This window comes from Clupea harengus, chromosome 6 (genome assembly GCF_900700415.2).
Source record: "Clupea harengus chromosome 6, Ch_v2.0.2, whole genome shotgun sequence".
Classification (NCBI taxonomy): Eukaryota; Metazoa; Chordata; class Actinopteri; order Clupeiformes; family Clupeidae; genus Clupea; species Clupea harengus.
In genome coordinates, this window is record NC_045157.1 from 4585581 (window position 1) to 4598040 (window position 12460).

The 12460-nt window shown below is 41.3% G+C and overlaps 1 protein-coding gene across 1 annotated transcript in view; it reads left to right on the forward strand.

Annotated features, from left to right (window-relative positions):
• The window catches only part of smtnl1 (smoothelin-like 1), a 31852-nt gene that overhangs the window by 14005 nt on the left and 5387 nt on the right, over window positions 1-12460 (forward strand).

Genomic DNA, 12460 nt, shown 5'->3' on the forward strand with positions numbered 1-12460 from the left:
AATACAATATTGTCTGTTTAGTCATTGTTCATTATATTAAAACAAGAAAACCATACTTTTGTAACATCAGTGAATCGTTTTTAACCCATTTTGATGTTACTATGAAATTAATATCTCTGATAGTTTAAGAAAACACGGGGCTAATAAGGGACTTTTATTTTGAAAAATCGTAACCGGAAGTCGCTCGAGCTCATTTGCCTATAGTTGCTCACTGAACGCTGCTCTGCCAGACATACAGCCCTCCCCATGCCAGCGTGTCACCTCTCCTGTGACCGGAAATTCGGTTTGTGAGATTCTGGGTTTCCATGGGCGGAATTGAGCTTGGAATATTTATGTCAAGACTAGGGAAAAGTGATGTCTCGAGGGGCGTTTCACAATACACTATACACATCCTTCTGTTTTGCTATTGTTGTCACGTGGATGTCAACAGCATTTCCTGCTACTATTTACACATTGTGGCTCATGCCTGCTCAAGGGAGGTCCCCATGTTCCTGCTAATATGTTCCGCATGTTCCTCGTTGGAACAGGGAATTTGTGTTTGTACCAAAATGCATACTGCAGTCATAAGGCCTCAGGGATAGAAAGGAAGAGCATATCTTTCAAACGTACACACACCTCAACAACTCTTCTAACAACATTTTCGGTTCTATTCCATTCTGATTCAGGGCTCTCAAGTTTTGAAGACAGACAAGAGTGACATATCCCCCCCCCCCGGCCACGCCCCCAGCCCACCCCCATTCCGCCCGCCCCGCCCCGCCCCGCCCCGCCCCTGCCGTATGCACCCCCTCCCCCCATAGTATTATTAGTGTTTTGTTGTTGTTAATAATTGCTCAGACTTGCAGAAAAGATTTGACACATGGCACTGACAATTCAACCAATTACAAAGTATTTATTCAATTTGGGAGAGAGAGAGAGAGAAAGAGAATTATGAATTATGTAGGTGTTTGTTGCCTTTTTGGACTCTTTTATCATTTTTGGTGTTGGTTCCCATTATATATGCCATAGTCATAGAATTGGATGTATTAATTGTGCTGGCTGACTTTAGTGCATGCTGTTTGGGTTGATGCCCCTTACTGCCTATATGCCTTGTCACATCCCGCACACCTGGATGGGCACAGGAGGTCTCTTGGCGGCAGATAGAGCACCAGTAATATGAGCTGGTGCTTCCTACAGTAATGAATGGCCATTTAGAGGTCCATTCACTATTAAAAGAGGTCTTGTAGGTGGCTGCTCCTGGACTTTTCTTCCTTTTGTTCTAGCCACCTCCTCCACTGTTTCTTCCACCATCTCTTCCACCGTCTCCTCCTCCTCCACCTGCACTGTCTCTTCCTCCTCCACCTGTACTGTCTCTTCCTCTTCCACCTGTAGGCCTACTGTCTCTTCCTCGTCCACCTGTACTGTCTCTTCCTCTTCCACCATCTCCTCCTCTAATGTGTTTATGTGTTTCTCTGGGCCTAATCTGGCCTTTTTAAGGGGGCTTTCCTCTTTGGGCGAAGGACAGGATGCTTATTCGTTTTTTACCTGACATCTTTGAAAGACAGATGCAATGATTAATGCATCCATGGCCAGGATATTTATAACATGCTAGTATGCCTAATGAGCTCGCGATTCACAACTTAACCAGGCGTGAAGAAGCCTCGGAATCTGAATAGAATGTTCAAGCAAACACATTTACAAAAAATAATGCCCATAACATCATTGAATATTAAGGGTTGCCTAATATTCGTTCGAATTATAGGCTATATATATATATATTTTAATAGGCCTACTCGAATTTATTATATTAACGAAGTTCGGAGTCAAAGCTATAGTGAAAAGGCAGGCTGTGTTGGCTACAAACACTCATTAAAAACTGATGCTAATCACCTGGGAAATATTCTCTAACTGCAGTCAAGTTGTCATTGCTTGTGTCAAACCATTGTGAATTTGTTGTAAAAATTAAAACAGGAGACGACTTACTCTTTGTAGAAGACTGATGCTCGGAGCTCCAGTGGTTTCCTCAGGTAAACGAAACTTTCGGAAGATCAATCGCACGCAATTCCAGGATGCTTTATTTTCATTGGTTGCTGGATTAAATTTTACCCAGATACAAAAGATGTATTTTTCGGATTGGCTAATGTGTAGCACATTTTTTGTTTTGATTGGCTGATAAGTGGCACCTCACGGCAGAACTCCAGGGGATTCGGGGAGACGTGCTTGATTCCTCCATGGTGAGGGCAGCACAGCCAGGTCATGTTTGAGCGCTGCGGCACATTAAATAGCCTAGAGTTTTTTTTTCAGCGTGAGAAATATGATGTGTGGCGGGAGTGCGTGACTAAAGACCGAAATGAGTGACTGTCACGCTCAATGCGTGACACTTGAGAGCCCTGCTGATTCCATTTGTGCAACTAGGCGTGTGTGCACCAACCTCAGTACATACATATTCAAGCTAAACTCAGAACCACAAAAAACGAATATCAATGAACACCGGGCGTCACTGGGGGGTAGCTTCAACTGCCACCTCGACTTCCTCACCCACCACAGCCAGCTAAATGTGTACAAAACAAAAATAAAAAAAATGTGTGTAGATACGATGGGCGTACACCCTATGAATGCCTTCCAGAAGACATTTGAATTAATGGATAGAGTGAGGACAGTTAACAGCAAAGTAGGACAGGTAGCAGCTGCATTGGAGGGTTCACCTATTGCAGATATTCTTAGACATCCAAGGGAGCCAGGTGAACAGTGCTATAACAGGCACTGTTCCGTCGTGTCAGCAACATCACCCCCTCCCTGTCATGCCGGCAACAATTTCAAGAGTGTTTGCACCAGGCAAAGGAACCGCTGGGTGTGTTTATGGCAAATCTTCGACACGTAACTCAGTGCATCCATCCCTCTTTTTGAATGGAAGTAGGGTATGCATTCACACTGGACAGACCAGGCTTGACACCAGACTGACTTCGGCAGCAGCTGCAACTCATGCGGTCTTCCTAAATTGATGAGGACCACAGAAGGGATCTTTAATGAACAGCCGGTTCGCCAGGTGAATAGCAGCTGGAGTCGAGGCCCAAAGACGTATGCTGCTTACCCAGGGGAAAAGGGTCAACCACCCCCGGGTGCTGGGCCCGTCTCACGTGAGCATGATTCTGCTCTCTGCTGGTGCTGTGGTGAGCGAGGGAGTGCGCCGCCCTGCAGGGGTTTCATTTCACCATCATGCGCGAAAAGGGGAAGAGCCGCCAGATTGCAAAATGGGTTGTCTAGACGGAGCAGCTCAACATAATACCTTCAGTGTGGGTGGATTTGGCAACACTGAGGGCTTGGTGCAAGATGAGCCGGGGCAGGAACCTACAGTAGTCCAATGCAGAGCCGTTCTGCTGAACTCCAGTATGACCTGGAATGTAGAACAGTGGAGGGATCCTGAGCTCCTGATGGGAATCAGCTGGGTAGAGGCTGAACAGTGTCCCTTCTGAGAGGATGATCTTGTCAAAATTCACCAACCAATAGAAAACCAGGATGTTGATCAATGAATCAATAGAATGCCAGGATGTTGATCAATGAACTTGTCACTGCCTCCTTAGGTGCGTTCGCTTTGCTTCTTACAGTGTCTCTTACAAGCAGTTACGGTTAGCCCACGGTCAAATAAAGTAAGTGAGACAGAAAGACTTCAGATAGTTGATTTTTATTTTACACAATAACAGGCATAGTTTTAAAAAGCAAGTGTTACTTTCTATCATCAGGGGAATCCCACTGTTCATTAATTTCTAGTTTAACGTTAGACCTGTAAATCGACCACAAATTAGATGGACATCAAACACTATTTAGCTACATTAACTAGGAATCACTGGAGACTTGTATTCCCTTATCTACCATAGTGGGAATTTCTTGTCCATCTTTGAGAATGCCATTGATTGATTTGGACTAGCATGACACTTTCAAAATAGGCTTTACATTAGTATGACACACTAATTTGACATTTAACAAGTTTAATGTTAGCTCTGTTAACTAAGCATTATGAAACATAAACGTTAGCCAACTGACACCGTTAGCCGTCAACAAAATTAGATAGCAAGCTGCTATAGGATCAATCATCATTCAATCATTTCATGAAGGGCATGTCTGTGCTGGATAAAGAAAATAACAAAAATAACAACGGAAGTCCTTGCTGAACGATAATGGTATGCTGGAGCGTAGGCTGAAATACCAACCTACTCACGATCGTGTCTCAAAACCGCTATCGCAAATAGCCAATAATGCAGAATTTAGAGGGTAAAAACTTGTCCTATACATGTACTGGAGCAGCCTCATACTTAATAACTGTGGACAATGGAGAAGTGACTTATAATGAGTGCAAGAAGAGTTCTATTTTGTCTCCCAATCTTTTATTAATTACAGTCCGTCACAACCTCAGCTACATGCACACGTGCATTTGCTCCGTGGTCGTTTCTCGAAAGCGTTGTTGTCTAACCACCTTGGTTTAACGATTTACTCAAGATGAATGAATATTAATTTGGAGATGCATGATAAGGGAAATTCTCAGGTGGTGGTTGTTCACGTAGGTAGGGAGAGGGTCAATCTTGTCAAACTAACACAATGTAAACAGCAAATATCCAGGAACGATGCTTCTAACGATTGGTCTTGAGCAGTCGTTCCAACAACCCAACTGTTGAGACCATATTTGGGATTGATCATTGGAACTCCACTTTCGAGAAACGCCAAATTACTTCACTAGTCAACATCATAGCTAGGATTCTATTGGTTGGTGAATTTTGAGAGGATCATTTCATAACAATCCAAAAGAGAGAGAGAACAGAAATCCGTGAGCAGAAGTTCCACGACCACACGCAAGCAGCCTGACTCAGAAGGAAGTACATGGCATTTGTGCAGGCAACAGTATATCTGATTGCAGACCAACCGGTTGGAGCAGGACCAGAGCAAATTTGCATGGGCAATTTGAAAGAGAGGGCAGGTTCTGAGGGAGAACATAACTAAATTAATAATATGAATAATTAATGCTCTTAATTTAAAAGACCATGCTCTTGATTAATAATAGGGGGAAAAAACCTCCATAAAGCTGGGCTTTGCCAGAAGAAGGAATATGATCAGTTTCTGCAGTAGTATTTTTAAATGTCTTGATTTGACCCTTTGAACTCCATTTAAAAATGACATCTAGGTCACTGCGGTTGTCTCACACATCTGACACCCACTGCGTGGGACACTAACCAGTGGCCGTAGATGAGCCACTGGTTAGACTTATTGGTGAGAAGCTGGTTTCAGTTTTCAGTAACAGTTTCTGCATTAGTATTATGAAACTTAAATTTGCAGTAAATACATGCAACTTAGCTAATGTTGGCTAGCAAGCTTTACATAATATAACATAGCCCGGTAAGTTTAGCTAACCATCTACCAGATGCTTGCTGTTACTATGGAGTATGATCCTCGTTCTAAAATATACCCGTCAAGATTTCAAGACTGTGTGTTGGAGTTACAATGTGCTACCATCACACTTGTCTGATAACCTTCAAACCTTTAATGTGAAATATCAACCAACCATATGGAGATAATTTACTTACAATTTTAATATTTGGGATTGATCATTGGAACTCCACTTTCGAGAAACGGCAAATTGCTGAACGACCATTGTTATGACCAAGATTACGACAGTAGTAAAACAATGACGCTTTCTAGGAACGCACCCAAGGACACTTGGAAGAATAACTACTCTTTTTTACTTGTTACATAGCTCAAATAATGAAACAACTGTCGCTGGGTAGATTATGTCACATCTGGTGGATGAGAGGAGGGGGCACTGTCTTCAACCATTAACCCAGCAGCTAGATAAAAAAAACAACAGAATGAGTTTAAATAAACCCATAAAAATTACCCCACATCCTCAACCCAGCTTTTGGGTTGAACGGACCCAAGGAGACTGTGACTACTTCACTAGTCAACGTCATAGCTAGGATTCTATTGGTTGGTGAATTTTGAGATGATCATTTCACAACAATCCAAAAGAGAGAGAGAACAGAAATCCGTGAGCAGAAGTTCCACGACCACACGCAAGCAGCCTGACTCAGAAGGAAGTACATGCCATTTGTGCAGGCAACAGTATATTTGATTGCAGACCAACCGGTTTGAGCAAGACCAGAGCAAATTTGCATGGGCAATTTGAAAGAGAGGGCAGGTTCTGAGGGAGAACATAACTAAATTAATAATATGAATAATTAATGCTCTTAATTTGAAAGACCATGCTCTTGATTAATAATAGGGGGGGAAAACCTCCATAAAGCTGGGCTTTGCCAGAAGAAGGAATATGATCAGTTTCTGCAGTAGTATTTTTAAATGTCTTGATTTGACCCTTTGAACTCCATTTAAAAATGACATCTAGGTCACTGCGGTTGTCTCACACATCTGACACCCACTGCGTGGGACACTAACCAGTGGCCGTAGATGAGCCACTGGTTAGACTTATTGGTGAGAAGCTGGTTTCAGTTTTCAGTAACAGTTTCTGCATTAGTATTATGAAACTTAAATGGGCAGTAAATACATGCAATTTAGCTAATGTTGGCTAGCAAGCTTTAAATAATATAAAATAGCCCGGTAAGTTTAGCTAACCATCTACCAGATGCTTGCTGTTACTATGGAGTATGATCCTCGTTCTAAAATATACCCGTCAAGATTTCAAGACTGTGTGTTGGAGTTACAATGTGCTACCATCACACTTGTCGGATAACCTTCAAACCTTTAATGTGAAATATCAACCAACCATATGAAGATAATTTACTTACAATTTTAATATTTGGGATTGATCATTGGAACTCCACTTTCGAGAAACGGCAAATTGCTGAACGACCATTGTTATGACCAAGATTACGACAGTAGTAAAACAATGACGCTTTCTAGGAACGCACCCAAGGACACTTGGAAGAATAACTACTCTTTTTTTACGTGTTACATAGCTCAAATAATGAAACAACTGTCGCTGGGTAGATTATGTCACATCTGGTGGATGAGAGGAGGGGGCACTGTCTTCAACCATTAACCCAGCAGCTAGATAAAAAAAACTAAACAGAATGAGTTTAAATAAACCCATAAAAATGACCCCACATCCTCAACCAAGCTTTTGGGTTGAACACACCCAAGGAGACTGTGACTACTTCACTTAGTCAGATATTTTATACCTCTTTAATCTACATCTATATGCATTTGTCTTTATTGGAATTATAACTAGTAGGATACTCATATATACATTTAAAATTCATTTTCAACCACTGGAATTTGGCTAAAGTGTGGGCTTCTGTGCATGAAATGGCGGACACACGTCGTTCGTCGGTAGAACCAGGGGTTAAATAAGGATTTTCGAAGTTGCGCACACAGTAGAGATCTACTGCTACAGTGCGTAGACAACCAATCAGATGCTCCGTATACACTTACGCAACGTACCCAGAATGATTGTAAATCAGACACACCTTGACACACTTCCATACCCGAATATGATCGTGGATGGTGACCTCTCACCGTCAAGAATGTCAGGACATATATAAATCCATGTGTTATCTGATGAGCTGTCAAAGAACGGTGAGTTTCTTGTTAAATACATTCGTTTTCCTTCCATGTTTAGGATCCATGATGGCGGCGGCTCAGGCACTAGTCCGATGGGGGTGGTGCATGTTTGCAATGTGGAAAGACTAGATTTTTTTTTCTCGAAATGGAAAATTAACCCCCCGGACTCGAATAGTGGTAAATAGTCGCCTTCCAGTGCACGAACAAAATAGGCTGCACGTCTGTTGACACCGGCTCGCCTTTATTGTGTTTAGTTATCGATATCTATGTGCATTTTGTGGTCACTGAACATTGTAGCGTTAGAAACGGATTGCTGAAAGACACACCAATATATCTCAGAAGAACCCTCGTGTGGACAGAAGGGGATTCTTTGTTCCAAACAGATTATGTAGGAATAACAGTTTGATGTTTGTTGGTGTCTCATAGTTGACGTTTTGCAATTGTGTCTGCGAAGCCTTGGGCGATGTGACGCCATATGCATTGTTGCCACCACAATCTGTCTGTGTGTGTGTGTGTGTGTGTTAAGAATGGAATGTTGTGTGGCAAATGGCTTTCTTACTCCTTTTACTTGTCAGCTTTTGTCTGTAAGGGCACATACGGAAATGATGCATCACCAAAGTTGGGTTTAAAGGATAATTAGCACTCCAGTGAGTTTACTCTGCGACCTGCATGCTTTTGTAGTGTTTGTTTATCTGTATGGACATAACTGTATGATCGTCCGGAATTTATGATTGGTTTCGTATTATTCAGATCGTGACGTCCGATTGTACTTACACATAGTAATGCCTATCACTTCGGATTTCATAATAATTCTAACCTCGGTAGGTTTGTGTTGAATCCTCAAAGCGTTACTCATTGACCTCTCGCTGAAAATGAATGCCTGGTCTTCAGAGCACAGTCGGCTACAATGCATGCTTCCTTTCAGTCGTGCAACCGCCATCCAGAAGCAGCAATTTGGGAACATTTAACAAGTAGCCTTGAACAGAATCTCACATTTATATGTGATAATTTTATAAATTTTAGTTTTTGTGTGTGTTTTTATGTCTTCATTTCATGCAATGGAGACACAGATGTCATCTGATTTCGCAAATTGCTGATAACTTTCACAGCCATACATACATGGTCATTTTATCCATACTAGAAAGTTATTGAAATGAAGTTGAAATAAAATGTCATGTCCTGGTTTGACCCTTTGACCTCCATTCCAAAATGACATCTAGTTCACTGCGGTTGTCCCGCACATCTGACCACTGAGTGGCACACTAACCAGTGGCGGTAGATGAGCCAGACTGCACACTGATAAAAAATACCCTGCTTGATTTACTTCGAGGCAACTTTTTCCATCAGATTATTATGTAGGTCAAGCAAGACCATTCTTGTCATAAGCTACTTAACTTAATTAATTCGTTTTTAACTTAGGAAAAATTAAGTCAACAAAATGTTCTCAAGTAAAGTCAACTTAATTTTGTAAGCAAGTCACCTTGATATTGCAAGTAGAATCAACTTAAGTTTACAAGTAGACAAAACACAATTGTTGTACATATTCACATTATTATTTTTAGTTTCCAGCACTTCTCATAGTCCCTTTTTATATAATTTCAGTGTAAAATATCCTTTGATATTGTTGGCTGAATTATTCCCTCTAATTTGACAATGAAACACTTTTACCTTCGGTTCAAGAGTTGGAGACAGAAAATAAATGTTCACACAGTAGTAGTCTTTTACGTTATTAAGCCAGTGGCGGTAGTCAGCAAGACAAACACCAATGGACAGTCAGGGAGTAGCTCAAATAATCAGCTGCGTTATTTATTTATACTTTTTCCTAGTCTTTGTTCCAGATGTGAACCAATATTCTTTGATAAGCGTCTTATCATCATATTACATTCATGTCCTGTCACTGTTGCCCTGGCATGGTATTGGTATCTTATCTCCAAAAAAGGAACATCTTCAAAATTATACTCATGGTGATTACTGCAGTAATACCTTATCTAGCTGATATTTAATTTGAACTTCCTCTCACTGAGACAACAGTGACCTTTAACGCGCGCACACACACACACTCTATCACTTCCTGAACTGCAGACTCCCCATCTTGTTTATCCCTATAACCCATGCTGTTGTATGAAAGTGCTGTGGGAAAACTTACAATGAGGTTGGTGTTATTTATACAGTTCAGCTGAATATGTTTGACATAGTTTAGGAATCCAATGGTGAATTCAAGTTTTGTGTTTTGTGACCTCAGCTACTGGCTGTCTAATACGTGAGTGTGGCTTTTGCCAACATAATTGCATTTTTAGTTGCAAAAAAAGTGTGTTTTCGATGGGCATTTCCAGACAAAGATGAATGTAATGGTCATCCCTGGGTCTGTGAAAGCGTGGATTGACTATAAACAGCACGTCTATAAACAGTAAGTCTGCCGTGTTTACTTGCTGGTCGTTGCACATTCGATTTATGCCATCTTTATTTAAATATTTTATTATTTGTCTGTGGATATTTTATCGCCTGATTTTCATTTGAATTGAATTTGTTGTTTTGACAGATTTAGGTAGCAACTGTGAATTTTTCATCACTAATTAATGCAATTAATATCTGACGTAACTTGATTAATTTCACCATCCTTCTGCTAGCTAGAATAGTTGATCCCATTGTTCATGAATCACTGTTTACATTTCTCAGGTAATTTGAGATCGCTTCAGGCAGATTGCGGTTACCTGTCACTTGACATGGACAAACACACTATCCTATAAGTTATGATGTTGTCTTGCTGCATTCCACAGAGGCCCTGGCCTGACGTTGTCATACTCATAATTCTAGTCAGAATATGAGTCTGATACTGCTCCATTGGGCTGTGATTATGGGGCGTGTTTCAACCGAACCAGGGAAAAAAAATGCCTCTTCGCTCAATTGGATAGACCTACAACCAATCAGAGCAACGTAGTATGTGAACCGGGCCAGCTGATACATTAAACTTTTACCGAATCCCGTAGGAAGGACGTCAAAAACATATTTTTGATCACGTTTCTCTGTTCCTCTTTTAAAATGAATGCGCTGTCGATGTCTTCTAAAACAGACTTGATGGCAGAATCTATCTACACATCTCAGCTCTCCAGCGGCAGCCTTGTTTGTTGAAAACTAATTCAACCCAAGCACTCTTTGGTGACGTGGTTGATTACGTTACTGTTGATCATCTGTCCATGATCGTATAAAGCCTGCCTTGACAATTTGATTGGTCTGAACAGCTTCTGGTCGGGCATAATTCTCCCCAACGGAGCAATGCCAGACCAAACTTTTCGACCTCAAATGTTGTGGGTGGGGCTAAGTTCGTCTGGTATCCAGGCTACAGAGGCCCCAGTACATTGTTAAAAAGTGTTGTGTAATCTGAATTGTTGTGGTATTCTTCTATTATTATTAGGTTTTTTTTGGTACAATGTCATTCAGAAAATCTGTAATAACCCCCTACAATACAGTTAAGTGATCTGGCGGAATGTTGTTTAGTAATGTCTTTAAGTCATCATGACGTTTGTATTAAACAAAACAGGGTTCCCTTGGTTGAGCTATATTTTATATATGTCATCTGTTCGAGCATATTAATAGAGGTCTGTCATACATTTTTACAATGTATAGCTTGCAGCGTATTTAGTCTCAGCAACATCTTTCCAACATGTGTCTTGGGTACTGTAGCCCCTAGTCAACTATAAAAGGCTGAAAGAGTATGCTGTTCTTGGCGAATTCCTTGATGAAAACGCCAAAGTCGGTTCCTTGGTTCAAGTTAGCTTGTTCAGAGTAAGAGACTTGTGGAAGACGGCTTAGCCAAAGAATACGTTTATTCCGGCGCTAGGCACAGTAACCTCAGCACGGTCACATGCCACGAGGAAAGTATTTTTCTTCATTACAGAAATGTTCATATTTTTTATAGTGTAGAATTAACATTTTAAACAATGACAACGTGTAGAGGAGGGGTGGGTGTGTGTGGATGTCAAAGGTAGGAGCTGGATGTTAGGAAAAAGGGGAGGTCTAGCTTGACCAAGGGCTATAGCCAGGTAGGGCCATATAAATGCGAATATGTTTGGCTTCAACCATCTTGTCGTAGCTGTAGACAAAAGCCAACAATCAGAGCCTAATAGCTCTGGCTCCAAGACACACAAAAGTCAGGATCAATGTCTGATGGCTCTCAACATAGACAAGAGACCAGGAGTCAAGCCAGATGGCTCTGGTCTGGTGTATTCAAACTGAGAGTGGTGGACTATTTGAGATATGGTATGATCTGATATATGAAATTCACCCAAATTCAACAAGGCCATTGAATGGAACTGGTAGTTGCATACAGGCTACTGTCTATGTTCTCACATGTTTTTGGCTTCGGTCCTAATTTGATTGCGTCTGGGTCCGGATCCGGACCGCGGTCCGCCTATTGAGTACCCCTGTCCTAGACCAATGAGGGAATAGGCAGCTGGAAGGTTTGAGTGGATGCGTCTTTCTCCTCGCTTTGCTGAAAACGTAACATTTATTAAAACACCTTTCTTAATTCAAACATATTTAACAGTTCTCTGTAGCATGTCTAGTCCAGTTGAGATAGCCAGTTCCCTAAAAGTTTTACGCTTGTGGCCACTTTGGGCATGAAACTACCTCTAGCCCGTCATCTGTGGAAACACCGGAACCTAAGAGTACTTCTCTAGTTAAGAATTTCTTAAGAGGGCACAGTGGGTCAGAATTACCAATTTATTATGTCAGGTACAAGTGCCTACTACAGTCTACAAATTCAACAAGTCTAAAGTGACCCCGAATATAAGGTTTAAAACACCACATAAAACACTTAGCGAACATGAACATACCTGGCTGCTTCGAAGTGACTACGCACACGGATGTGAGGGAGATCTGAAGACAGAATGCTCCAAGTTCTTTGACTGTCTTCCCCTTAAGT